Genomic DNA, 24,251 nt, shown 5'->3' with positions numbered 1-24,251 from the left:
TTTTTTTTTTTTTTTTTTTTTTTTTTTTTTTGTCCTTTTTGAGACCGGCCGCACTGCACTCGGCCAGTGAGCGCACCGGCCATCCCTATATAGGATCCGAACCCGCGGTGGGAGCACTGCTGCGCTCCCAGCGCTGCACTCTCCCGAGTGCGCCATGGGCTCAGCCCGAGAGTTAGGATTTTTAATTAATGTGTGCAATTAAAATTACTGGAAATAAGGAAACAATTCTGTATGCAAAATGTACAAGGAAAGTAAGATGTGTTTTCAATGAAATATTGTAAAAAGACATGAGGATATATTTGTTAACAAGGAGCAATTTTGTCTAATTCAGAGATTAATTAAAGATTGTTTCAAAATAATGATTTAGAAAGAAAATAGAAACCAGCAAGTAGGAGAGATACAAAAAGCCATAAGTTTGAAAATGTAATTTTTGTGAAGAAAATTGAGAGTAATTTTTCCTTTTGCATGAGAGAGAAATTTGTGTGCTCAAAATTATAGGAAAAGAGAAAAATAAGTCTTTGTCCTAAAGTATAATGCTTGTGAAAAGTAATTTTATGTGTGATCAAATTGGCTAAAATTAGAAGGAAATTATTTACAAGTTTTTCTAAAAATTAAGCATTAATATCAAACGTACACTGATGCAAGCCTAGAGGCTGCTCCCCTGTGTTGGAACAACAGGATTTTCTTGAAGCACTGATTTGCTCTTAATAAAAATTGTGAGAGGTTTTTCTTTACCTTTTAGGTAACGAGCCTAGGAAACAGATTTCATGTTTTAGCAAGACAATCTATTGTGCTTTTGCCTTTAAAATCTTTTGTCACTTCGGGCTTATTTTATAATGATTTATGATCTTATTTAGTTAAATGTGTTAAGCCTTTGTTATTTGAAAAACTTCCTAGAATCAAATTCTAAAAATTAAATCTTTTGACTTGAACTAAGTTTGAGAAGTCCCGAAGGCCCTGGAACTTCTCAAAGGACCTATAAAAGAGAGACATTAAAAGCAATTGAGGGCTGGCCTGTGGCTTACTCGGGAGAGTGCGGTGCTGATAACACCAAGGACACAGGTTCAGATCCCTATATAGGGATGGCCGTTTCGCTCACTGGCTGAGCATGGTGCTGACAATACCAAGCCAAGGGTTGAGATCCCCTTACTGGTCATCTTTAAAAAAAATAAAGTAAATAAATAAATAAAAGCAATTGAGCTTATCTGATAGGTTAAATTATATAAGAAACATTATCAAAACAAGAAATGATGTTTGACCTTTTTTTTTTTTTTCTGACTGGTAACGGGATCGCAACCCTCGGTGTCATGCCCGTACCAGGGACTGGCAACGGGATCGCAACCCTCGATGTTGCGCCCGCACCGCGCTCAGCCAGTGAGCGGGAACTGGTCTCCACATGGGATCCGAACCCTCGGCGGGAGCGCCGCCGCACTCCCAAGCGGCGCACTCTCCAGTGTGCCACCGGGCCGGCCCATGTTTGACCTTTTTGAGTTATATGGATATGTTAATATGTTCTAAAACTCTATAAGGTTCCCAGAAATCTGATGTGTTCTGATATAAATGCTATTGGTCATAACTTTGGTTATTTTAAATTGTTGCACATCACAGAAACACTCTTTCTGAAAGTTCTTTGCAAATCCTAAAGTGTTCTTTCTTCAAGTGGTCCATGAAAAAGATAAAAGACTTTGATAGGTACTCTACGATACAGACCTCTATTGAGGATGTTGAGATTATTCAGTTGGACTGGGTAAAAACTTCAAAACTCCAACGAAGAAACTGAACTCATAAAATTGCTAAACTAACATCAAGGAGAACAAGAATTAATTACATGGAACTGAAATGATAAAGTAGTAAATAATTTTTTAATGATTTTTTTGAAACATTGTTAATTCTTTTTATTTTTTGTTTTTCAGATTTTAAGAACTTTTTTTTCTCTTTTGGGCTATTTGGTAAAATATACTTTTGTGAGCAAAACTGAAGCATTTACTTTTTTATTGATTTGATTCCTACAAGATTTTAAAACTGTTTGTGAGCGTTCTTATTTTATGCCAGTATAGTTGTTTGCATACGTTCAATAAGAATTTGTTTTCTTTTGTAACAGGACAAAATTGAAGACACTTGTTATTTTATCAAGGCTTTGACTGGAATGTCAATTTTCAGATATGACCAGAAAGCTTTCAGGAATTGAGATTGACTTTATGAAGCCAATAAAACTTGGAGAAAGACTGGCCTGGTACCTTGTTTACACATTCCTATACAAGATTCCAGGCCTTGAGGTAAGTAAAGAATATCACTTTCTGACAGTCCTAGGAGCCTCCAAAAGAGAGGAATTCACTCATCATACATGTAGTCTGAGAATGAGTCAAATCTTTGGACTGGCTTCCTAAGCCTCGAGAGGCTTTTAAGATCTATTTGAGATCCCTTATAAAATTCCCAACAAGGCCAATTTTAAAAGAGCCTATAGAATAAATCACTATTCTTACTGCACCTTATGCAAATAATCATGCCAGAAGTTAAACTTATTTTGCAAATGAATTAGTCTTATGACAAATATCTTTGATAAAGGGGGGCTAGAGAAAGAAAAATTGTTCTAGGAGAAAACTATAGTATGCCTATTATTAGATTCTAGCTCTGTTCTTTTTTTTTTTTTTTTTTGAGTTTTTATTATCTGGACTGAATCCTGAATTTAATTTCCTCTGATAACTGGATGTGACTTTCCAGACTAATATTTTCAGTTTTTCTCTCACCCTTCTGATTTAAAATCACCAAAAATTAAAGCTGTTTTTCCTAAAGTTTTGCAGGCTACAGCAAGTCAACTTGAATGTGAAGAAAAATCACCAGAGCAGCTTATATTTAGACAAGCTTTGTACACACAAACTGCAATCCAGAAAAATCTGTGAGATTTCCATTGCTAGTTCACTCTAACTGAAGATACTTCAAAGACTCCAGACACAGAAACTGACTTATAAACTGCTCCAGACATTAATCTTTGTTTTTCTTCTCTTTCCATAGAAATGCCTCACACTAAAATCTCTTTGCCTACAGAATATATAGAGGCCCAGCTTTGAGAACCCATCTGCAATGCCACCTTCTAGAATGAGATACAACTGTTTAATTGGACTGACCTATTCCCAGGAATGAGAGACTGGTTTTCAATGTCATTTTCTTGGATTTCCCAAAGTGTCAGATCCATCTTACAATATCTGATAGTTAAATGTGCCATCAAATAGTACACCAAAATAGTTAAGGAGGAGACTAACATACTAGTCATACAAAATATTCCAAACCAGGTACTGGGAATATTTCCAATTGGGAGTTAAACAATTTCATTCCTTGAACCCTAATCTGCGCTCTCGACCAGCAGGAAGTAGCTACGGTGGTCGTTGCCCAGAAACCCTCACGATTGAGGAATAATTTTAAACAAAACATGGATGACTGTAACCATGGCTTTTCAATTAAAATTTATTCCCTGTTTAAATTGCTTGTTCTTTCAGTAAAATTTCATGACTAACCTCTCATCATGTTTCTTCCTATCTGCCTTTTTAAGATAATACCTTTTCCACAGAAGTCACAGTTGTGTGCCACAGGGTGTTTCTCAGGATCATTGTAGTTAGCTTGTCCCAACACAAACTGGGATGGGCTGGTTGAGCCCGCAGACCTCTCTACAGAGCCTGCAGGAAGGTCCAAAACCTCCACCTCCCGACCCTGCTTACACCATGGTTATCTGCACCTGCAGAGGCGTGCAGCAGGCTTGTGTCTGTGCAGACCCTTGCTCCACCCCTGACCACTTCCCCTTAAATGTACCATCTTTCCTGTAGTGGGCACAAGGGATCTGAGATACAAATGTCCTATATTCTCACATAGCCACCTTGTGAATAAACCTTTTTTTCTTCACTGCAAATACTAGTGCTTTGGTCATTGGCTTCCATTGCGTACGGACAAACGAACTCCACTCGGTTTGGTAACATTACCATGATTTTATGGCTGCAGATCTCTTCACCACCCCAGGCACTGGCGTGGTCCACACCATGGCAGGGTCTTGAAAAGAATAGCTTGGGCTGCCCTTTCTGAATTGGCAAGGCCCCGGAGGGAGAGCTGCTGGCAGGGCCACAGCTACCAGCACTTGCTTTCACTGTAAAGATCTCTGCCCTGGCATAGTGGTGCAGCTTTCGCTTTCTCTTTTTATGTTTTGGTCAGCATGGCAGTTTCCTGAGTTTCCAAAAGATGCAAAAAAATGACACACAAACAGTTGTTGTCATAAAATTAGATTATCCCACAAAAGATCTGGGAAGATTGGGCAATTCCAAATTGTCCCTTTTGAGTCAATTTATTACACCAATGGATGTTTTAAAAACACCTTATGAATAGCCATGAGCAATTGTTTTTACCTAAGAAATTAATAAACAATAGAAATCCCCATCCTCTTCCCACCATCTGGGTAAATGGTTATATAGACTATAAAATAGGAAAAGGAAAAATTTGGTACCCTCCTAGGGGACGTCTTAAATATGACTTAGAATTTAGAATGCACCTGGTTTTGTGAGGGATGGTGCTGTGCACTTTGACACTTTACACTGGGCCACACAGCTGCTATTTTAAGTACATGCATGATAAAGCTGTTCAAACATCCTTTATTCCTTTTCCAAATAAACAATAGGTTCATGCCTATAGAAATATGAGAATCATTACGTCAAAGTTAAAAATATATATAAGGTTTGTTTAACACTTTGAAACCGCAATCGCTGCCATCTCAATTTTGAGTCAGACATATAATTTATGCTAGCTGGTAGTAATAAGTTTAAGGTTAATACGAGGACAAGAAAAAAAAAAGAAACACAATGGTGAAAAATGTCAAGAACAGCGAGTCACGGACTAATCAACCACAACAGATATAATCACCAGAAAGAATTGGCTGACCACCAAGTTTTAGTTAACTTTGTGGATTATTAATTCTATGAGAACTGATGTAATTTTAAGAACAGTTTCCGTTTAACTATTGGCTTAATAATTTTAAAGGTTTATGTAGTTAAAATGCCCACATTAACCCGAACAGTTTCCGTTTAACTATTGGCTTAATAATTTTAAAGGTTTATGTAGTTAAAATGCCCACATTAACCCGAACAGTTTCCGTTTAACTATTGGCTTAATAATTTTAAAGGTTTATGTAGTTAAAATGCCCACATTAACCCCCCCGTGTTGTGTAACAAATAAAAATGCTGTTTTCAGTCTAAAGGCTGCTTCAGCTGCTTTAGCTGCTCTGGCTGCGACAGTGCTGACAGCCCGCAGGGTCAGAACATGCTTCAAAGGAACCGAGGTCTCTACCTGTGTTTTTTATTTTCGCCGTCTCCTCATCCCTCTTTCAAAGACCCCCAACTCGACTGGAGCTGGTCTCCGCAAGGCACTTCTGAACCATGCCCTAGTGGGGTTCACCTAACTGCAACACTTTGAGAAAACCCAAACCCCTGAAAATGCAGGGCAGCTACTCCATAGTACCCACTCTCCCTACAAGAACCATTTGCAGACTGTGTCCCTCTCTGATCCCTTACGTTTGTCTGCTTCATACCCTTGTGCCCACCATACAGCCCTTTCCTTCCGGGGCTGCCTTTTACCCTGCTCTTTACATGTCGGATCTACCCCTCTTTTAAGACCCATGAAGTTTTCCTTGGACAGTCCAATGCTACGGGTGACTCCTGGCTTTTCAAAGCTGCACACATTTGTCCACCCAGTCAACAAATATTTATCAGTATGCCTTCAGCATTAAGGTATAAAAAATCCATCTTAAGCTGATTTTAACAACAATGAAACAGTTATTTCACATGACTGTAAGTCCACAGGGAGGGCTGGCATTTAGGTTGCTTAGTTCAGAAGCTTTAGTTGTTTTTCTGCATATTCATTAAAAAAGAATTTTTAAATGAATTCTTCACTCTGTCCTCCTCTGTACGTTGGCTTCATCCTTACTGTTTTAGAAAGATGTAAGGGAACCAGTTCTGGAAACAGGAGACAGAACTTTCCCAGAAGGCTCTGCGAACTTTTCATCAGTCTGATTTGAGTGACATGCCTAGTCCTGAACCAATCACCAGCAAGTGGGATGCAATTACCCCTGGTCCTGTTCTACCCACTCTTGGAGCCAGAGTTGTGGTCAGCAAATATAAGAGCACTGAACTGCTATGTGGAATCTCTGAAATTACATAATTTATAGTTTGTAGCTTGTACATGTGCATGTATTTCATTCTTACCAAACAGGGAAATGCTGCACAAAAGTAATTAAGCTCTTTTTATTGTACTTTTTAGTATGTGCACATTGTACAAACACTTTCTGCTTTTCTATTCACCATGAATAGGAGGACCTAAGCAGAAAAGAACCATGGGTTGCCTTATTTTTCCCTTTCATCATTTTTGGCATAAGTGGCTGGCTAATACCAGGAAGTAACACGAGTAAGAAAGGCTATGATAGGGTTCCTTGGTCATTTGTGTTTCTTAGAACGCACTGCCTTCTTTCTGTGTCCAAGCAAGTTCAGGCATGGAAAACATGGCCCCTCAGGGCTGTCAGCACCCCCACTTTCTGAGTTTTAGACATGTTGATACAGAACATGACCAGGGAATTCCAGTGAACCCACAATGCATGAGAGTTCAGCAAGACAGAAAGCGAGTACAAGGTAAGCATGTTATGGAGGCTGTGAATGGGGTAGCTAGGAACAGTGGACATGCCGACTATGCATAAGCATCTCTGTTCATGGGCCTGCTCTGCTGTACCGTCAGACTTCACCTCCAAATCCCAAGTTCAAAGGTAAAATTATTAAGAATTATAAGACAGTGATAGCAGAGCATTCTCCCAAGCATAGGGCCCTTCTGAGCACAAGTCCCTGTGTGACTGCACAAGTCACGAGTCCATGAAGCCGGCTCTGGATGGGTAGTTACCTAAACGAAATCAGGGTCCTGTTAGAAAGGAGGGAATGAAGGTTGAATTCCCAGTGAACATTGTCCACCATCGGCACTACCTTATTTTGTAGATGAGGAATCAGGAGCTCAAAAATATCATGTTTAGTTGTTGTAAAGCTGATATTCAAACCCCGATCAGCCTACAAAACCAGTGCGTTTCCTCTGTGCCACTCCTATTCTCATATTGATAACCTGTAACATGGGAACTGGTTTTCCCCCCTAATGCTTGTGTTCCAGGGGATGGTCACTGAGTAGAAATCTACATTCCTGGAAGCCCCACAGAAAGTAACTGGAATTCTGCATAAACACAGACACATTCTAATGGATTCCAGGGAGGCCCATTTAGTGTGGGTTTATTTATTCAATTTGTTATCACAGCTCCTATTGCTAGGAGGTGTGCATAGAAGGCAGATGGATTCAAGTATGACATTAAGAGAAGCCAGTAAAAGTCTCTTAAAAGAGAGACAGATACCAACTGTTTAAATTGTTTAGTCTCATTTTTGAAACATGCTTACCTTTTAAATGCCTGGGCCTTCAAGCAGGAGATTCTGCTTCCCCTTCTCTGTGCTCTTGAGTTTTACAGGGCACTGCTGTAGGGATGTATTTCAGAGAATGACACTCAGATATTGGGAAGTAAATGATGAATGAGCAGACATTATTTGGGCAGTGCAGTTTTCAGACAGGGGCTGCAAGAGAATATATTTTTGGGTGCTTCTGTTGGTATTTAACTTGGAGACTGTATATACAGTAAATCAGGAAGGACAATAATACAGTACATGGGGGATGTTTTATGTATGGTTCTGACAATATACAGCAGTTGCCTTGGAGGAAGGGGTGTGGATTTATGGTCCTACACTTGCAGGTGGTGACAGCTAATAGCGAGCACAGTTCTCTATCTATACCTGGGAATATTTGTTGTTTGGTTCATCCTGAGGTAGAGGAAAAGTGTAAGGCAAACTATGGACTTTTAGACACCAGAAATGCAACATGTGCACAATTGCATAGCTTTTAAAGGATGGAGAAAGAGCTTAATACAACACACTTGCTCACAGTTCTTTCTAAGGCTCAGTTTCTTGGGGGCAGTATCACACACAGAGGTAGGTTGATAATAATTCTCCCATTTTATCTGTGGGGCAGGGCCAACTTATCCAATAGACACAGTAGGCACAGTGCCTGAGCCTGAGACACTTTCAAGGACCTACGAAAGTATTTCAATTTTAGTTTCTTTTAAAATCGGAAGAAAAAATGAATATAATGATAATGAATATGTAATGGATTCAACACAGATTATACTAGTATTTAGAACAATGAATTCATAAAATGTTTTAATTTTTTTTTTTTAATGCAGGAAGAAGCCCACATAAGCCAAAGTGCCTAAGGCCCATGAAAGTCAAAAGGAGACCCTGCTGTGGAGGTAACTCTAGGCTTAAAATCTGACTTCTTCACATCTCCCCAGGCAGGTACCAGGTGAGCAGTTTCTTGTCTAGAACTATCTCCAAAGAAGTTCTGGGAGAAACTGGGGCTTGTTTGTGAACCAGGCACCCTTAGCCCATCCAGGCGGCACTCCCACAACCTGGACCCTATTTGCACCCCACCTCACCCCAGGACCGACTTACCATGAACTTTCAGATGACTCCTTTGGGCATCTCTCCAGCTTAGTAGTTTCCTAGGACTGCCATAACAAAGTACCATAAACCAGGTGGCTTCCACCACTGAAATTTACATCTCTTACAGAGCTGGAGGCTGGAAGTCCGAATCAAGGTGTCAGAAGGGCTTGTTCCTTCTGAGGGCTGTGAGGAAGACTCTGTCCCATGCCTCTCCCCCAGCTTCTGGTGGTTTGCTAGCTATCTTTGACATCCCTTGGCATGTGAAGCATCATTCTGATCCTTCATCTGCACATGGCATTCTCTCTGGGAGCATGTTTGTGTCCAAATTTCTCCTTTTAATGAGGTCACAAATCATACTGAATTAGGGGCCACTCCATTATGACCTCACCCTAACTAATTACATCTGCCCTGTTTCAAAATAAGGTGACTTTCTGAGGTCATGAGAGATAGAGTTGCAACACAGGGATCTTTGTAGGGGTGGGGGCACAATTCAACCCATAGCACTGGTTCTTGCTGACCCTGTGATCTCAGTGTGGGCCTTGAGTGCAAGCCTCTTCTGCCTGAGGTTCCAGAAGTCACTCAATGTCAGCCCATCTGCATATTGCCCAACTTCCATCATGAGAGAGGCATGCACCCTCACTTCTCAGGAGTATCATCAGGAATTCTTGCACTCAGTGCCAGCTAGAGGGGGTCTCCAGAATGCTCCTTTGTAACCCCAAAGCCTGCTTTTCAGCAAGAAGAAGAGGGTAGAGTGGGCAGAGGACATAGGGTGAGACAGGAGGTCACCAGATGTGAGAACAGAGAGGGAGGTGGCAGAGAGGTAGGACCACAGCCAGCAGGCTCTATCTGATTGTCTCTATGTCAACCACACACACCTCTTTTCATTAGCAGGGTGCAGGTTCCAACTGAGGCCAGGGTCAGGAGCACAGATGCTGAGTCTGAAGAGCGGGTGTGGGTGTGGGGAGAAAGGGGGGCTTGTAGGGCTGGCATGGAGCCCGGGATGTGTGGGAAGCCCTGAACAGCTCTGCAGAGCAGCTGTGGGCATGAGCCAGTTTACTTAATGAGCAATGCATCCCCCAAGGCTCCAGTCATCTTTGTACAAAGATCACAATGAGCAGGAGTGGGTGCAGTGGAAAAAGAAGAAACATGAGAGTCAACCAGACCTGAATTTAAATTCCAAATTGAGTCCACTGGCCCTTAGGCACATCACTTTATCTTTCTGGCCCCAAGTTCTGGAATAACAGCTTTAGGTGTTGGAGGTCTGATCTGAAGTGCAGCGAGGAAAAATAATCCCTATCCTGTAAGGTTGTTGTGAAGGCTACATGTGCTTATATGAAGTAGAGAATCCTGGCATGTGAATAGTGATGAACGGCTAGTAAAAGTGGGGAGAGAATTTTGTACCAACCAAATGACTGTGTCACTCAGACCATATGCATGCAGTCAAAACCAAAGTTTAAACTTCCCAGAGCTGTTCTTTAATTAATGGCCTTGAAATGCCCACACACAGGGTCTCGAGTATTTTCCCTGGGTTAAAATTATTGTGGAACAATTGCCATTTTTCCCTCTAGTGAATATAGGTAGAAGGGGCTAGGATTGCATGAGGATGTTTGCCTTTTACTATTATTGAAGGGGCAGCTGCCCAGTGAGTGTCCTGATACTTGACCTCTGCTCTGCTGTCTTTCAAAAGGGAGTGGAAATGTAATAATAATAATAAACACTTATATGTGTTTACCATGTGCCAAGTTCTTTTCTTTATGTTTATGAACATTACCTATTTAATCTCCACAACAATCCTATGGCTGTTGGGGGAGTGTTATTATTTTGAACCCATTTTTACAGATGTGAAAGCTTAGGGTATAAGAGCACAAGTGGCAAGGTCTGGTTTGAGAGTGTAGGCTTACAGCCGCTGTGCTCTAGTGCCTCATATCCTAAGTTCCCTGCACACTGTGACTCTACTGAAGTGTGTGTGTGTGTGTGTGTGTGCATGAAAATGCATGCTGGGACATCAGGGGGCACCCAGCCCTCACTTCCCAGCCCAGCCACTGTGCAGAAGGCAGGGGTGAGTCGTTTCACTTCAGCTGTTCTCTCTGCTTTTAGCAAAACTTTTTGTCCCTTGAAGGATATTAACACAGGAAATGAATAAAGAAGGGTTTCAAAGCAAAACTGTGACCATGACAGTTCCCATCTTATGCATTTCAGATAAATAAGCCCCCACAGTAATAAACTCCTTGGTACCAGACCTCTTTCCCTGGAATATTAAGTGCTCCAGCCTACTATAAATAACGGTGATGCGACTCATTTCCTGAACTGTGTTGTGGCCATCTGCTCAAATATCTCCCTTCTTTTTTTGTATTAAATGGTACAGCAACCTTATAGACTATTATGTAGGCATTAAAAATGGTAATTTAAAAAAATTTAAAGTTAAAATGTGTAACAATGTGGAAAAATGTTTACAATATAATGTTGAGTGAAACACTCGCACACTAGATGTGCATGTATGTAAATTATGTGTGCATAAGGACAAGGCCTGGAAGAACATGGAAAAAGAAAGTTCTTTCCAAAAATTTCAGACTTTTTAAAAAAAAGTTTTGCAGTTACTTTTTAAAATGGAAATAAAGCAAGATGTGTACTTGTGCCATTTTATTGCCATTATAAACTTAATACATACATATAGACTCAATTTTTTGCAGCTGAGAAGACCTCTAAGATTGATAACAATAGTTATTAAAATGACAGATTATACTGGATGTTGGAAAACATCGTAGGAATATGTAATGTGCTTTCTCTTATCCTGTTTGAAATTCTTAAGTGGTTGGGGAACTTGTGAGGAGGGAGGAGATGAAGATGAAGAGATAATCGTTTCCTTTAAAATGTTGTTTCACACTAGGTATAGAGAATAAATGAGCAGCTTCAAATTCTTTGGGGAAGGAGGCAGGACATAAATAACACAATATGGACTAAATGAGATATTACTTAAGAAATCTCCCAAAATACATTTTTCAATGAACCTGAAATCTATTAGATATTTTTTAGTTCTACATATTCTTCACTGACTTAAAGTCTTATGTGTCCTTGTTGCTTTGTTCTACCTTTAGTTTACTCACCGAATCCTACGTTGTCAGCTTTGGGCACTTGAGGTTTGCTAGAGTGAAATGATTTTTTTTATAATTCAGCTCTGTGTATTAGCACATCTTTTTAAAGATAGATATTGTATATAAAAATAGTTTTCTTTTTAAAAAAAGTCAGTGCCATTGTACAGCTGTACTTCATTTGCTCTGTTGGTCTAGGTCAGCTAAGGTTACAATACATCCTTAGTACTGATGCATCAAAGCACTGAGAGAAATTCATCAACTGCATTCCAGAATGGAGCCTTCATTCCATAGGAAGTGTGGGTCATTAACAAAAGCTAATTTTCCCCAATTCAAAATGATATGACATAGAAAGGAAAATGTAAATGAAATGACTCGGAGAAAGTTCAATCCAAGGCTAATTTCAATTCAAGGTAAACTCAGGATTTAGTTTAGAACTAGACAAATTGTCTTTTGATCCTTGGAGGTCAAATCCAGACATACTCTTTATGATTCTTGTTACCAAAGTCCCTGGAACAAGTGATGTATCCTGATTCTCTTTGAAGACTTTGATACTAAGGAGATCCTCACGAAACTGGTGCAAATGCTGTGTGACATTGGAATGAAAAAGCAAGGGAGCAAACAAACCTGCTGAGAAGGACCCCATTGTTCCTGAATATCTTGCTCCTGAATAAATACGCTCCAGAAGATTATGGCTAAAAGTAGGTCCCAACAGAGAAGGAGAATTATCAGAGTTTGGAAACATGATGCAGTTTCCATTGGTATGGCAGAGACTAGATCTTATCACTAGCTGACATGTGCTACTGCTCTGGTCCTCAAGGCGTGGCTCTTGGGAGAACGTGACTGTCAGGCTCAGCATCACCTGGAGGCGTGTTACAAATGCAGATAGACCATGAGCACCATGAATGGATTTTTGTCTGTTTGTGCACTTGCATCCCCCTGGTGTCTTTACCAATGTCTGGTGTACATAATTGCTAGACAAATTAATTTCTCAAGCCCAGTCCAAAAATCACTCAATTAAAGTCTCTGGAGGCAGGCCCCAAGAATCTGTGTTATGACAGAATCCCCAGTTAGTTCTTAGGCAAAGTTAAGCGTAAGAACTACTGCTCTACTGTTCAAAGATGCTGGCCAGTACACTATTAGCTTGAATGGTTCCCCTGAATGCACCACTGAATTTAGAAGCTTAAAGATGAAGGAATACTCATACCTTGGTTTCTACTGCAATGGTGACGACTATTCTCTGGTGTTGTATAAAACATTTACACCCTTTATCTCTAGGTGTTTAGGTTAGGCAGTTATACTTATCCCCATTTTACAGGTGGAGAAACTTGGACAAATGCGAGGTCAAATCATTAACAAAATAAGAATGAAAACCTACTCCATTACACAGAGGTTAGGAAATGATTTTAGGTCCTTGGGCAAAAGGCACTGCATGCGTCCCTGCATTACTATGCCCAACACTGTGCACAGTCTTAGATCACTGTCCTGTAATCACTCCATTCTCTTTTATGAGACTTGAGGTTTAATTGGAGGTTCCAATAAGAGATTTTATGTGTTTAATGGATTTTGATATAATAATCAGAGTCTGAAATGCTAGTCAGAAGGCCAGCTGACTTCTAATGAAGCTGCACTTGGGGGAGTAGATTTTTAAAATTTTTTATTTTATTTTAGAGGGAGTAGATTTTTAGAAAAGACACTACAAGCCTGTACTGTAGAAGTAGACATGTAAATATTTAGGAAGAAAATATAAGTAAGGTATCTGGTTACTTCTAAATCCTTGGGTGCTGACAAGCATGTGTATTCTAACACCTATTGGAAGAGGGTAACTGGTGATAAACATTTATATTGTGGAGAGGCCAGCTCAGTTTCTGGGAGGGACCTGGTGGGCATAGCAATGGAATGCTTGGGAAGCTTTTCCCACTGGCCACTTCTGGGGGCCCCAGGGATTGGGCTCCCCTTCCTTTCCCTGATACCTCCTCCCGACTGCTCAGCCTGGGGTGCTCTTCCTCCCGCACTCCCCCTGCAGAACGGAACCCAGCCTTTCCAGCCTCTCTTGATGTACCCCTTCCTTGCTGTCTCCAAAACATGCACCCTCTCACTTCCTTTTAATTATTACTTAAGGAGTTTTTCAACTGGGCATTGGAAGGAGAATGGGATGAACAAAAAGAATAAGAAATGAGGAAATTAAATATTATGGGAAATCTTATATTTATAGCTATATCAGAGCAATTTCCCCAGGAAATTTTATGATAGCTTGCTGACTAGGCATTTTCTTACTTTCCCAGCACTCTTGGGAATATTTTAAATACCAGAAAAGCACTCTTATCACAGAGATATATTAAATTTAATATACTTAAAATACTATGGAGTGCATATCTCAAACATTAAGTGCTTAGTGTACACATGGAAACCAATAACTCATAGGTGGCCTCACCCACAGCCAAGGACCCTTTGCCTCCCCAGGGTGGAAATGTGAAACATGGGTCCTCTTTACCTCTCTGTCCAGGTTACACAGCTTCTGGCCCTGCACTGATTCTCCTTGCCTTTTATTAGAATGTAAGTGATGCTAACCAGCACTTTTTATACCTCTTTTTCTAGACTCACTGATTATTGGCTCTCAGGTTTGAATGTGCATGAGAGAGAGAGAGCTAAGTTACTCATTAAGAATCAGTTCATGGCTAGCTGGTTGCTCAGTTGGTTAGGGTTCATCAGTGTTATAATACCAAGGTCAAGGGTTCAGATCTGTGAACTGGCCAGCCACCCCAAAGCTGGGGGGGGAATACATATATATATGTATTCTTTATCTATCTATCTATCTATCTATCTATCTATCTATCTATCTATCTATCTATCTAGGAATTTCAATTCTTGGTCCCCAGTCCCACAATCGATTCAGCAGTCCTGAAAGGTGCCCAGGAATCTGTATCTGCATTTGTAACAACCCCTTACCTATAAGAAACTGAACTCTAGATCCTGTCTGGAGGAACACAGCACCCTGTCCTGCATTGGGCACTTGGACCACCACGCTGCCTTGTGAGATGTGAATTAGTCTCTGGGCCACTCCTTGGGGCCCCATTCATTCAATAGCTACTTGAGCTTTCTGGGGTCAAGCTTTGGGCTTGAGGATATTCTCCAAAGATTCTACTCCATGGGTCGCAGGACACCCTGTATTAACAAGAAACATTAATTAATCTCCTTTACCTATCCTGGAAGACCTCAATTGCTTTAATAAGTTATCTAATTTGCACTAATTTCAGGCATTAGGACTCATAATTTCAGGCTATAGGACTCAGTTTCTTCTTAACCCATTGCTCTAGTGGTTCGCAAACTTGGATGGGCACAAGAATCATCTGCAGAGATTGTTAAGCATGGGGTGCCAAGCTCACCCCAGGCCTACACAGCCAAAATCCCTGGTGTCTGTGCCTGGGGTTCTGTGACTCTGTATTTGACAAGCTCTACTGGGGGTTCAGATGCCACCAACTATTGAGAATCTTTGCATAAGTCAGTTATTCTTAAATGTCAGAGTGTAGCCAGATCACCTAGGGATTCACTTAACCACATCACTGGGCCCTACTCCCCCAGTGTCTGGTTTTGTGGATCTGAGTGGGGCCTGAGAGTTGGCATTTCTATCAAGTTCCTAGGTGATATCGATGTTTATAGACCAGAGCCCACACTTGCAGAACTACTAAGCTAATATGTGAGCCTAAGTTACACTTACACCTGTGTGTAACCATCATACCAAACAGCTGGTGGCCTCAAAACAGCTTCTTATCAAGATGAACCAGTGAAACCCTCTAAATTCCTTCTTTCAGCTGAGAGGGACTTATGTTCTCAGTTCACTGACAAAGTAGCTCAGGTGGTTGAGAGACACCATCTCTCCAAGCTCTTTGTGGTTTTCCCCCATACCTCACTTGGAGAGTGGCCTTGTCACCTTAAAATGACCTTAGTCATAACAACAATAGACCCAAGTGGAGTGCTGTCCCTCGCCCTTTGCTAATTGTATCACATTATCCAGGTCAGGTTAGTCTGTTGGGCAGTCCTTGCCCCTACCTTTGGCTCACACACAGACTCTTCCTTAAAGACTGAGCCCCTCCTCAAATTCCAGTGCCCCCCACCCCAGTAGAACTCTAAATGCATTATTTTGTAATGTTGATGTTACAGGCTGTTTCAGGGGAAGATGAAGAGTTTACATCACACACTGCACAGCAGAATTTCATCAAAATCTTCCCCTTAGTCATCTCCTACTCTCTTCTGTTCTCCCAGCTTTCCCATCAGTTTTTTCTGTCTCTTCTCTCTTGGGTAGAACAATTTAGGTGCCCTCCCCCTCCAATTTGCATCCTCCCACCTGAATGAATCCAGCACCTCCGTCTCTTCTCAGCAACTAAGGGGTCTTCTTTGGGATCCCTCCTCCTTAGAAATCATTAGGGGAGTGTAAAAACATATCCACCCCCCACCCTCACACTTCCTCACCACCAGCTCCAGCAGAGGGATCAAAGAGGTTCTCTAGGGAAGGACATTTGCCCTCAGGGAGAGTGTGGTCTACCCCTCTGTGATCACCTTCCTTCTCCATGCAGAGCTAGCCAGGACAGGTGAGAAAAGGAAAGTTCCCTTCTCTTCTGTGAGGTCTATGAGGTCGACATGCATCTGGAGTCTTTCCCGTGGGGGCATGTACTTGACAATTCTGTATAGACACCTGGAGCCTTTGCAGTGAGGGTGGGAGAGGATTCCCTTGGAGACGAGTCCTCATACACTCTGAGAGGCTTAGATCCACCCACAGCTACGTCTCCCTCGTCACCTTCAGCTTTGAAGTACCCCTGTGAACAGACCCTCCCCTCTGCTATCTGCACTGGGGTTCTTGGGCATGACAGCCTGTCCCCAGATGGTGAGTAACCTGGCAGCCAGCCACAAAGGGTCTAGCACTTCCTTTTCCTGCTGCGGCATAGAGTTTCATGACACAGCAGGGAATGATCCAGCAAAGTCAGATGAGGGCAGAGAAGACAATCAAAGGGAACTACAATGCTTTGGTTAGAGGGATGAACAAAGGCCATTGTTAGAGCACCCACAATGCTCAAATTGCCAAAGACTGCAGTGCCACCTGCCAGCTGAGGGCCTCTTTGTATTACTCTTACATTGGCCCCATTCTAGAAGCTGTTCTCCAGGCCCCAAGCATGGCCAAGACCTTTGAGACCATTGGAGACATTTTCGTTCATCTGACCTTGACTTCAGAAGAGGTCCTTTTTTTTTTTCTCTTTTTTCCCATATCAGGTCATTTTATTTTACTTATTGAAACATAATTGTACATATCTGTAAGGTACAGTGTTGAATATCAATACCTGTGTGCAATATGTGGTGCTCAAGTCAGGATGATTAGTATATTCAAAACTACACAATGTAATCATTTTTTTGTGGCCCTTTACCAATTTCTCACTAACCTCCCTTCCCTCCCCCTTTACCTCTAGTGGCCTCAGTTCTGTTCTCTCCTTTTGAAAGTTCAACATATTATTGTGGTTGTTGTACCTCAGAAGAGGCTGTTCTATGAGTCTCTCATGCCCTTACAGAAACTATCTCTGAAAATCAGAAGGCTCTAAAACTGTTGAAAGGTGTTGAAGGTGTTGAAAGGGAAGGAAGAAAATATACTAAACCTAGCAGCTAAAATATGCCTTTGGATGTTTTGTAAGTGCTTACAATTTTCAAGATACCATAAAATGATCTGTCCTTCTCTCATGCCCCTAATTGTTAAAGGCCTCTAGCTGCAATCCAGCTCCTCAGTGGACCAGCACAACTGTGGACTTGGAATTACATACTCTCTATTTTCTCTGCCCTGTATTTATAGACATAAGTTGTCTTTAAATTTGCTAATGAAGATGGGTCCAAGTTTCAGTAAGATCCCATCGCTGGCTGATTATTTATCAATATGTTTCAAGTAGGAATTGATTCCAGGGTCATAAAGGAAGCAGAAAGATGGACATATATTTGGAATCTGTCTTGAAATTCTAATACCTCTGTCTAGAGACTTCACTGCTATGTCCATTTCTCTGCTGGGTGAGTGAAATACTCCTCTCTGGGCATTAAGGTTAACTTTCTTCTTTCTCATCTCCTAGACATGTTGACCAGCTGGACCTTTGTTTAACAGCTTCTGTGAAGCCTTGTGCTCTGACAACCTGCTTGATGGATGGAGCTGTTGGCATATCCTCAACCCAGATGAGGAGGACTTGCCTCACCTACTGACTCTGTAAGTCAAATGAACAAAAATTAGTACCAAGCTAGGCCCAGGGATCCTTTCTCATTTTAGAATTCTCTGCAGATTATGATTTGGGGGGTTGTGATCCAGGAAGAAAAAAACAGGCCTTAATGTTGCTTTGCTATAGTTAGTATTGATTTACTCTATGAAATACTGCTCGTGAGCAAGACATCTGGAAAAAATCAGTATTATATGCACTAACCTATCCACTGTGGCCTGGAACAATAACTTTAGGGGTTGGAGATCTGATCTGAAGTGCAGTGAGGAAGATGTTAGAGGAAATTTCAACACCAAAGGGAACTAGGCAGAGTGGGCAAGACAGAAATGAGATGTCAAAGTGGGGCAACCAGAAGTGCCCAGGAGAAAAGTGAGCCTTTCCTCACTTAGCAGAGATGATTATTTCCACAGTTCTCAGGATTTTTCTTTACAGATCTACTTGCTTGTTTATTTATCAGTTTCCCCTGGTAGACTCTGAACCCTTTGATACCAGGAATTGAGACTCATTATCTCTGCGTGCCCAGGTTCCCAGCCCTATGCCCCATACGAGGGGCTTAGTTTAAGATCTATGAATGAATGAATGGGTTCAGGTACTTTAGCAAAATAATTAGGGTAACTCTAGGTGAGGAAAGAACTACATAGCCTGGCAGAAGTATGTAGAAAAAATTACCCAGATTATGAATATATAAAAAGGAATTGTGGGGAGTAAACTGCACCAATAAGCGTGGGATCTTGTACTTTATCCTCAGCTGAGAAAACAAAATTCTTACACTGCAAACAGATGATGCTGTGAGTGTTATATAGCAAGTTCTTTGTTGGGGGAGAAAACAGCAATTAGGCTCTATGTTTTTCCAGGTCACCACATTTACCACTTTGCCCTGCTCCAAGCTGGCATTCACAGAATTGGTATTCTTTCCCATTTTCCTGATGGCCACTGTCTTTTCCTTGGAACTTGGGGTAGTTTAAGTCAACCGTGAAGCGATTTCCAGCTCTGCCTGGCCCTACCATGTTCATGCTACTTAAGTTTCAGGGTCTCAGCTTCTCCATCTGTAAAATGTAAATGACAACACTTGTGCCTTGGCTGCTAAACAGGACTAGAATAAAAAGTAAGACGTTGTCAGGGAAGCCTGTAAGGCGTATACATGGAACAGGAGTAAAAATAGCCAAAGGCAGATAAATGCAGTCAAATATTTTGTCATTTGCTTTGCCTTAAAATTTTCACTACTCTTCATGAAAATGAAAAGATGTCCTTTTGCAAGGTGACAGCTGCTGTTGGTTTCAGGAAGCTGCTGTCTGCTACTGATAAACAAATGACAACTTTTCTTGAATGGGTCCATATATTGCCTGAAGCAGATTTATGATTAACTTTTTGCTGGCCTTTTTTTTTTTTTTTTAACCACTAAAAAATATTTGGCAGGAGTGGGTATATTTTCTTCTTCACCAAATCCTTTTGGTGTTTTGAAAAGTTTCCAAGTGAGAAAATGAACTCTTTTACCCAGCTTGAGTCAGATGCTCAAAACACAAGATAAAAATAGTCATTGGGAAGCTGTCGCACTGCTTTGCTCTGCCCCCAGGGTGGTTAACCCTTCAGAGGGCATTCAGAGCAATGAGTGATCTCCCCCGGCTTTTGCTAGAGTTGGTCCTTCTCGCTTTTCATTTGGGATGTCCTTGTTATGACCCATGTGAAGTTGCTTGTGATTATGAACAGAAGAGTTGAGGGTGATCCAAATGTCAAAGAGCTCTTTCCAAACCATCTGCTCTGAGGTTCTTTCACTGAAGGGATCAATTTTTGGTCTTAACTCTTCCTATTTCTAATAGTAGCTTATGGTTTCACTTCTCTCTCCTGGGTGATTTAGTAAATCTGATTAATCGGTATGTCAATTGTAATAACAAAAATGACATTTTTATACTAAAAGCTAACATTCAATGAATATTTAAAGGCACTTTGAATGAATAAAGTCAGGCACTGTACATGCATCTATCTTAGTTCATTTTGTGCTGCTGTAACAGGATACCACAGGCTAGGTATTTTATAAAGAAAAAAAAATCGTTTCTTACATTTGTGGAACCTGGGAAGTCCAAGATCAAGGGGCCTGCGTCTGGTGAGGACCTTCTTGCTGCATCACCTATGGTGGAGTGTGGGAGAGTGAGAGAGTACACATGAGAGAGCAATACCAGAGGGAGCTGAACTCACTTTTATGACAACACACTCCCACAATAATGATGTTAATACATTCATGAGGGCACAACCCTCATGACCTAATCACCTCCTAATTATCCCACCTCTTAATACTGTCCTAATGGCAATTAAATTTCAACATGAGATTTGTAGGGGACAGTCAAACCGTAGCAGCATATATAAACATTCTTTTCATCCTCATAATAAATTCATGAAATAGATGCTATTAATAGTTTCCATCCTACAGATAGGGGAAATGAGGCTCAGGGAGGTTATTTGACTTTCCCAATATCTCATAGCTCAAAATGGAAGGGAAGAATTTATATCCAGGGCTGTCTGCCCAGAGTCTGAGCCCTTAGCCGGTGCGCCATGCTGAGCAAGTGGGGCTGGGCATGACATCCTGTGGGCCCATCAGCACTGCAATTCTGGATACCAATCTCTCCCAACAGAATGCTTTAGGTTTGGATTTTAAACAGATTATGTAAGACTGGGGCTTGAATGAATACTGAGGCCTGAATTTCTGGTTGTAGTTAGTATGAGGTTCAGGCAGGTGCAAATCTAGCACTCAGGCTTCCTGGAGAGGCAAGACGCATGACTGGTCTTGGGAATTAGCACTCATGAAGAAGAACATGGGCTAGGAAACAGCATTGCTGGCTTGGCTTTGCTCCTGTTTGGAAATTTGCTATGCATTTGCGTACTTATTCAACATCTCTGGAGCTTAATTTATTCTTCTTGAGGTTGGGTTTGGGGATAAATGAGGATTAATCAAGTGAGTCAGTGGGTGGGAAATTTGCAATCCAGTAGAGAAATTAAAGTACCTGACTCTTGTAATGGGGCACAGGTTCGTAATCAACTGGATACAGGGTAATTTTCCTCAAATATCTTCCAGAGTAATGCCTGCAGTACTTGTACCTGTAAAGCTAAAAGGACAGAGCTACCTCTGGGACATCTAAGAGACCAGGAATCATTTACGAGTCAGGCCATCCATGGTCAAGGCAAAAGCTGGTTTCACTTGGATGAGGGTGGACAGGTGTATGTGTGAAGGGGGCCTTTTCTCCAATTTGGAAAACAAAAGGCTAAGTTAACTGCAGAACAGGCACTGGTGGTTGGCTTGTAGAAGCAGCAACATCATCAGCCCTTGGGGAGTCATTCCAGGAATAAAACTCAAACCATTGAATACACCTAAACTGTCTTATTTAAATTTACAAAAATAATAATAAAAAAATCCATGTATCTATCTGGTTATCACAGAAGTAATAGCATTATAAAATAACTTCACAAGGCACTGAAGGTTACAATATGAAAACCAAGTCCTCCTTCACCTCATTCTATCTCTGGGCCCACTAGTACTACTGCCCAGGGCAATCACTTGAAGATTAGACCTTTATCTCACCTCTTCTGTCCCTGAACTTCCTGTTTTAAAATTCTAGATTTTAGTTCTTCAAGCAGTTTCTTCCATGTCTGCAAATATTAAGTGTATGCTGTTAACTACCAACTTCAAACGTTGTTTATTGACCTCCTACTATGCAGAGTTCTTAGCTCACTCAAACCTCTCTTTCCTTTATCCTAATCAGTTAGATTGCTCTTGGAAAGTCCCCCCTAGGTTACGTTCTCTGCTCTAAATAATATGGTGAAAGCTCTATTTCTAATACTATGAGTGGTAGATAATGTATCTTGACTCCCCACTTTATAATATGAAGATAGAGGGGAGTTGCAATATCTGTGCACTTAGCCTATATGTGTCAGCTGACTCAGTTTGGCCAAAAAATAAGGGGGAAGTGGTTATTGGAAGGGAGGGAGGATGGGAAGAAGATAGTTGAGGGAATGTAGAGGATACAGAACTCTTGAATAGTATGAATGATTTCACCTGCCTCTGCATTTTGCTCAATAAGTTAGGTGAGATGGGAGGTATGATCACCTGCTCACTCAATCTCATTCACCACCACCACCCTGCCTCATATTTGTCAGGGTCCCTTTCAAATTAGCATCACCTGGGAGCTTAAGCACACTCTTGGGTCCCACCTCAGACCCACTGAACCAGAAACCACCAGGTGATTCTGATGCATGCTCTGAAAGCTTTAAGGCTGAAAACAACTGTTCTGAACTGAGTGTAAATCTAATATTTAAAGATGCATTATTTTTTGTGCAATATAATCTCTAAACCCAAGCTGATTATTTCTACTTTATTTTGGCAGGGAGGGAACAGTGATCCCCTTGATAACACTGATATTTTGTTCTGAAACCACAATTAAGTCCTTCACACTTTGTAGGTTGATTTAAAAAACAGAAAACCTGTTGAAAGTATTTACAGTTTGTGTTATATAGGTTGAGTATCCCTTGTCCAAAATGCTTGAGACCAGAAATGTTCCAAATTTCAGATTTTTGGGGGGTTTTGGAATATTTTCAGAATACATACCAGTTGAGCATGACTAATTTGAAATTCTGAAATCTGAAATGCTTTGATGAACATTTTCTTTGAGCATCACGTCAATGCTCAACAAGTTTAGGATTTTTGGGTTTTCAAATTAAGGATGCTCAACCTGTATAATTTTTTTCTTTAGAAACAAGAATAAATTACACTTCTTTCTGTCTAGTTCCAAGATCATGACTTCAAAGGAGAGTAATGAAATGGATTTTTCTTTCTTGCATTCCACCAGTTGGTCACCATCGTGCCGTAGCAACCTTTGAACCATGCCTTTCTCATAGGTGGCTATTGTCTTGTGTTTGGGAGTTTTCCAATTGTCTTTCTTTTTTCATTGATGGAAAAAGAATCATACATTCACTCATCATTATATTCCTATTATCGTCCAGCTTCTTATTTGTGCCCTCTCTTGCTTAGAATCCATTTTGTTTTTTTCACAAAGCCCACTGACTTCCAGGTTACTTTTATCTGGACCATAATTTGTATCACCTTTAATTTATCCAGGAAGCTTTAAATGTTTTGTTTCCTCTCTTCATTTCTTCCCTTCATTCCTGTTTATGCATTATGTGTTCTTTTCATAGTCTACGGGGCTTCCGATGTCTTTGTCATCATATCTAGTCTATGGAATCCCTTCCTCCCCTCAACCCCAGGCCTCCCCCTCTGGTGCCCTGCTCCTACCTGCTCTGGCAGCTCTCCAAAGTCTCCTGCACAGCTCTTATCCTGGGACTTCTTTGTGATTCTTTCCTGAATTGGAGCCACTTTTTCTCTGTATCCTGTGTTTACCTTTTTCTTGCTTTACATCCTTGTGTGCGGGAGCATATCCTTAAGTAACTCCCTAAAAAAAGTGATGTTGCAAGAGACGAACATGCAAAATACCCATATCCCCCATCCCAATATCCTCAAAATTCTCACCCCATAACCGCATCAACTTAAAGTCTAAAAATCTCATCTAAATCTCATCAGCCTTGATTGACATGTTTACAATTAATAAAACAGAAAAAAATAAGTACTAAAAAGAGATATAAATAATGTAGCTAGAAAAGAGGAGAAACAATTAATTGCCATGGGAAAGGGCAAACTCGGGAAGATGTAATAGAAAAATTATATTTCAGCTGTGACTCAAAGAATGAGAAAAAATTTCACCAGCTATAAATAATTTAGTATAAAGCTACCTTGCAATAATAGCAACAATATCAGGTCAACTGCAGTATCAAATAATCAATAAAGAATTGTCTGTCTAATCAAAGCAAACTTTTCTTGTGGAGCTGGTAGGCTCCAGCAAGGACAACGTTTAATAAAACTATTTTAGCCCATGGTGGGGGGAACAATTTCATCGGCCTAAAAGATCCCCAATTTCGTCATCTAAATCAGGTATATGTGAGACTCTGAGTATGACCCAAACTGGGACAAAATTCCTCTCCATCTGTAAATCTGTGACACTCAAGAAACAAGTTGTTTGCTCCCAAAATTCAATGATGGGACAAGAATAGGATAACAGATATAGACATTCCCAGTCAAAAAGGAGGAAAGGGAAAGAAGAAAGGAGTTGCTTGTCCATTTCAAAATCCAAAGGAGCAAACTCCATTAGTTTTCAAGGCCTGGGCATAATCCTCTGTGGTTCAAGGCAGTGCTTTGTGGGCCCTCAGCTCCACCCTCCCAGTGATCCTTCCTTTTTCATAAAGGGTGGCAGCATTTGCACCTGGGTAGTTTTATCTGCCTGTTTACTGTCTGTAGAATTTTGGGAGCCGACAACATTCTTTCATTTCATCCTCTCTCC

This window comes from Galeopterus variegatus, unplaced genomic scaffold, assembly GCF_000696425.1.
Source record: "Galeopterus variegatus unplaced genomic scaffold, G_variegatus-3.0.2 Scaffold1722, whole genome shotgun sequence".
In the NCBI taxonomy this organism is placed as follows: Eukaryota; Metazoa; Chordata; class Mammalia; order Dermoptera; family Cynocephalidae; genus Galeopterus; species Galeopterus variegatus.
Note: the sequence above shows the minus strand (reverse complement) of the source record.